At 52.4% G+C, this 5280-nt stretch overlaps 1 pseudogene across 1 annotated transcript; it reads right to left on the reverse strand.

Annotated features, from left to right (window-relative positions):
• Positions 1-710: 710 nt before the first annotated feature.
• LOC308050468 (olfactory receptor 14J1-like) lies at positions 711-1643 on the reverse strand (annotated as a pseudogene). Its single transcript has one exon. The product of its transcript is annotated as an olfactory receptor 14J1-like (transcript).
• Between the last annotated feature and the right edge of the window lie 3637 nt (positions 1644-5280).

The following is a 5280-nucleotide window of genomic DNA, read 5'->3' on the forward strand; positions in this document are numbered from 1 at the left end:
AGCCCCTGCTCTGTTGGTCCTGCAGGTCTCTGGCAGGACCGTGGCTGTGAGAGGACACTGCTGTGTGCCAGCCCTGCACACACACACTGTTCAGCTGCACACTGATGTTTCATCTGTGGCCACTTCTGTAGGAATAAACTTTGCAAGAAGATATAAACCATCATGCACTGCCCAAAGAAGATCATTTTTCCTTGTGCAAGTACTGTTACTGAGGCCAGGTCTGTCACAGCAGTGCCCATTGCCTGTCCCTGCCTGCACTCACAGGACTGACACACAGCAGGATGGTGACCAAGCTGCCAGAGCACTCAGGCCTTGCACCAACACAAGGGATGAGAAGGACAGTGTGGAGTGGAACCAGAACAGCTCTGGGAGAACAAGCGTTGCTGCTCCCTGGCAGGGCTGACATGCCAGAGCTGTTTTCCCCTCCACCCACGCACAGGAACTGTCTCTGAAGCTCCAAAAGCCCTTGCAGGAAGGATATAGTGAAAAACAAGTCACTAAAGAGCCTTTTATTCTGTTTAGAGACAAGGAGAGCACTGCTGCTCATTTAAGCAGCTAACAGTTATAAAAGAAAAGCCAACAGTGAATTAGAAAGGGATTGACAACATTATCATGATAAGAAAACAACCTACAACACCAGAAAATCCAGTTGACAGGCTGGGCTTGTAATTAGCTGCATTAAAACTCCTGTATAGAAGAAGATGGCCAGTTTATTGCTTCAGAAAACAGAGGGATATGAGTTTGCACAGGGCATCCTTGAGCTCCTGGTTCCTCATGCTGTAGATGAGGGGGTTCACTGCTGGAGGAAACACTGAGTACAGAACAGACACCACCAGATCCAGGGATGGGAAAGAAATGGATGGGGGCTTCAGGTTGGCAAACATGGCAGTGCTGATGAACAGAGAGACCATGGCCAGGTGAGGGAGGCAAGTGGAAAAGGCTTTGTGCCGTCCCTGCTCAGAGGGGATCCTCAGCACGGCCTTCAAGATCTGCACATAGGACACCATGATGAACACAAAACAGCCAAATGCTAAACAGACACTGACCATCAGAAGCCCAAGTTCCCTGAGGTAAGAGTGTGAGCAGGAGAGCTTGAGGATCTGGGGGATTTCACAGAAGAACTGGCCCAGGGCATTGCCCTTGCACAGGGGCAGTGAAAATGTATTGGCCGTGTGCAGCAGAGCAGTGAGAAACCCAGTGACCCAGGCAGCTGCTACCATGTGGACACAAGCTCTGCTGCCCAGGAGGGTCTCGTAGTGCAGGGGTTTGCAGATGGCAACGTAGCAGTCATAGAACATGATGGTGAGCATAGAATACTCTGCTGTGATGAAGGAGAGAAACAAAAAGATCTGTGCAGCACATCCTGTGTAGGAGATGGCCCTGGTGTCCCACAGGGAATTGACCATGACTTTTGAGACAGTGGTGGAGAGGCAGCCCAGGTCGAGGAGGGCGAGGTTGAGCAGGAAGAAGTACATGGGGGTGCAAAGGTGCTGGTCTCAGGCTATGGTGGTGATGATGAGGCCATTGCCCAGGAGGGCAGCCAGGTAGATGCCCAGGAAGAGCCAGAAGTGCAAGAGCTGCAGCTCCCGTGTGTCTGTGAACGGCAGGAGGAGGAACTGGGTGATGGAGCTGCTGTTGGACATTGGCTGCCTGTGGGCATGAGGACCTGTGCAAGGAGGAAAGACAGTAACAAGTTAGAGGAGACTTCTCTGAGGAAAATAAACAGGCTGTTTCTCATGGAAAACCCCCTCCCTGATGGAGGGATGTTTCCGCTCATTCTCTCTTTCTACCAATTGAGAAAAACAGTTCATCACAGTTTAAAATGCAATTGGGCATCTGGTTTCCATGGACACACCTGTGAGGCAAGATCCACTGAACTGGTGTCAGAACAAAAACTGACCCACACTCCCACCCCAACCCCAGAGAGCAAGAGCACCAGGGACAGATGGAGAAACAGGGAAGGACACTGCAGTGTAACCAGAAAATAAAGCAGGGACAGAAAGGCAGACGGGCATGGTGTGGAACCTTCTCCTGACCCGGCTGTGCTGCTGTCACTCACATAGTGACACTGTGGAGCAAGTACTTTTAGCACCTTTTTTCTGTACCCCATTCCAGGAACCCTTCACCTGGAGGTCCAGCTGCTGAGGTGGAGACTTGTGATCTGGACCCCATGGCTTTGGGGCAGAGGGTCTGCTGGGGAGGAGAGGAGACCAGGGGTTGCACTGGGAAATGTGTCTGAACTGCGGGGGATGCCCAGGAAGAGCCAGAAGTGCAAGAACTGCAGCTCCCGTGTGTCTGTGAATGGCAGGAGGAGGAACTGGGTGATGGAGCTGCTGTTGGACATTTGCTGCCTGTGGGCATGAGGACTTGTGCAAGGAGGAAAGACAGTGACAGGTTAGGGGAGAGTTCTCTGGGGAAAATATCCTGTTGTTTATCATGGAAAACACCCTCCCTGATGGAGGGATGTTTCAGCACATTCTCTCTTTCTATCAAGTGAGAAAAACAGTTCATCACAGTTTAAAATGCAGCTTGGGCATCTGGTTTCCATGAACACAGCTCTGGGGCAAAGCTCTCCCTGCCCATGTCTGTGCTGCCTGCAGCTGTGTGTCTGTCCCTGGGTCTGCTCCCTGTCAGTGTCACAGACCCCATCCCACCCGCTGTGTGCTCAGCTCTCTCCTGCTCACACCTCCTGGCATTGCCCAGGGGCAGCTCTGTGTGTGCAGGGGCTCAGGAGCAGCTCAGACCAGTCCTGACGAGAACTGGGGTCTCAGTGTCTGCTCCAATGGGAGAAATAAATCCCCATCTCCCACTGCACACCCAGACGAGCAAGAGTGGAAAACTGAAAGCACAGACTCCTTCCCTTGTGGCTGTTGCTGTACCAATGGTGTTGTTCAGAAGGACCCTCTGCCATGTCTGTGGGGGGATCTGGAGCTCTGAGCAGCCCTGACCCACACAGCACCCTCTACAGCAGAAGCACCTTTCCTGCCGAATAGGGTTTGGTCCTTCCCTCCACATCTTCTCCCCTCAGTGTTGTTGGGCTCTCCCGGGCAGGCTGAGCGCTGACCCTGGCAGGCAGCAGAGTCCCTGCCCCGGCACAGCCCTGGGGTGCAGGGACCCTGCTCTGCAGGACAGCCCTGGGCACCCCTGGGTGCTCCCCCTGCAATTACCCTCAGCAGAAGCTGCCATCATGCCCTGTCCCTCTGACAGTGCAGCATGGAAGCGCTGGTCTGGACCATGTTCTTGTCCCCTACATGAGAAATACTGTGAGAGAGACCTGACAGATCCTGTAAATTGTGGGATGTATCATCTTTAGGAGATCCCTCCAGGAAATGCAGCTGCATTGTCCTACAACCAGAGACTTACCGTGTTAGAACTGTGAAGATTTGTCTCTCAATGAGCCCTCAGCAACCAACCCCCCACATTGCCGTTCCCCTCTCTGTGCCTGTCTCCTGTGCCCTCGGTGCTGCAGGCAGAGCCCTCAGCCCTGCTGCGTGTGCAGAGGAGCTGCTCCTGGGCAGAGCTGCCATGCAGTGCTGCCGCTGCCATGAGCTCCCTGTGACCCAGGAGCCCAGCCCAGCTCAGCAGCACAGGAGCAGTCCATGATGTCCCTTTCTCTGTCCCCTCTGGGCTCCCTTGTGTTCTTCTTGGATCCCCAGGGGCATGGCCCATGTAACAGTCTGAAATAACCAGTGATGTTTCTTCTCTCACCTCTACAGAGACAGTTCTCTCCTGCATTAGTTTTTTTTTCATATTAGAAAATCATTTTGGCATGAGAAACATCTTTTCTTGTCCCATCATTAGACAGAACACCAGGAATGTTACAGCAAAGGATATAAATTCTCCAAGCTGGGCAGAGGAATATCTTCAGTTGAATGAGTTCAGGCATTTTATCCTGGTTTTATACTCCCAGGTCTAGAGAGACATTCAGCAATATTTGGCCATGTCAGGTCTGTGCTCTGAAGCAAAGCCTTTGCACACATGGGCTCTTGGACACTTGGTACCAGGTTTCTTGTGCAGGTCAGAGCTGGGCTGGTGCCACAGCTGGGGTGGCTCAGCCCAGATGGGAGGCCATGTCCTCAGCCAGGGACCTGACTGGGGGAGCTGGAGCTGTCAGTGCTGCGGACAGAGCTGTGACACGGATGGAATGAACTGCCAGGCAGGGTGGCAGGAGTTAGTTCATCTGGTCTCAAGGACAGCAGCCGCCAGGCACAGGAACAGTCCAGATCAAAACTCAGTCCAAACCTGTAAGGCAATTCAAGGGCCCATAATGAGCTGTTACTACTGCAGGAACAGTTAAAGTAGAAACACACTGTGTGGCCACTCATGAATATAATAAGAGGTGAGAATCCCTGTCTCCTCTTGTTGTCCCTCTTCACCAGCAAGGTCTCTGAGATCTCTGTGGCTGGAGTCAAACAAGCAGCAGTGGATGGGGATCAAGTCAGGGGTCACTGGAACTAACATAATCCTCTCCACTCTATGGGACAGCAGGGGCAGCATCCCAGGAGCTGGGACAGCAGGACCATGTCACAGTGAGGCCACTCTCCACCATCTGTGAAAGCTCATGGAGACTAGGGGGACTCCCTGATCACTGGCAGCTCTCACACAGTGTGTGTACTTTTCAAAATGGCCAATGGGTGAGCAGGGGAACTAAGGGCTGTGCCCCAGAACATGTCCACTGGGACCCCATTTCTCTGTGTCTGGAAGAGAAGGTGACAGGGTTTACCCAGGGTAGGTTGTGTCTGTCCATCCTCTTTGCTTTCTGTGAGGAAAGGACAGGGTGGTGGACGTGGGGCAGAGCAGTGGTGGTCTGTTACCTGGAAGTCAGCAAGGCATTCAGCATCATCCCCCACAATATTCTTGTGTCCAAGGTAGGATATTATGGTCTGTGTCAGTGTGCAAGTAGATGAGTAAAAAGCAATCTAGATGCTTGGGCTTGGAAAGGTGCTCTTGAAAGGGAGAAACTTTCCAGTCATGAGGACAGTCCAGCACTGGAAGCTGTTTCCCAGGAGTGCGCACTCACTCTGTCCCAGAAAGTGACCAAGATGTGTTTGGATAAAGCCCTGAGCAATCTGGTCTGACCCTGCTGTGAGCAGGAGGTTGGTCAAGACACCTCCTGAGGTCCCTGTGATCCTGAATGACACTGTCCTTCCTTCCCCTTCATGTTTTCAAATTAGGGAGAACTCTCAGGTTCTCCCAGACCACAGAAGTAATTCATATGAGGTGCAGGGCTGCTTTACAAGTGCCCCCAAACAGCCCTGACCACATCTTTTTGATCATTTT

This window comes from Nesoenas mayeri (genome assembly GCF_963082525.1).
Source record: "Nesoenas mayeri genome assembly, chromosome: 28".
Lineage (NCBI taxonomy): Eukaryota > Metazoa > Chordata > Aves > Columbiformes > Columbidae > Nesoenas > Nesoenas mayeri.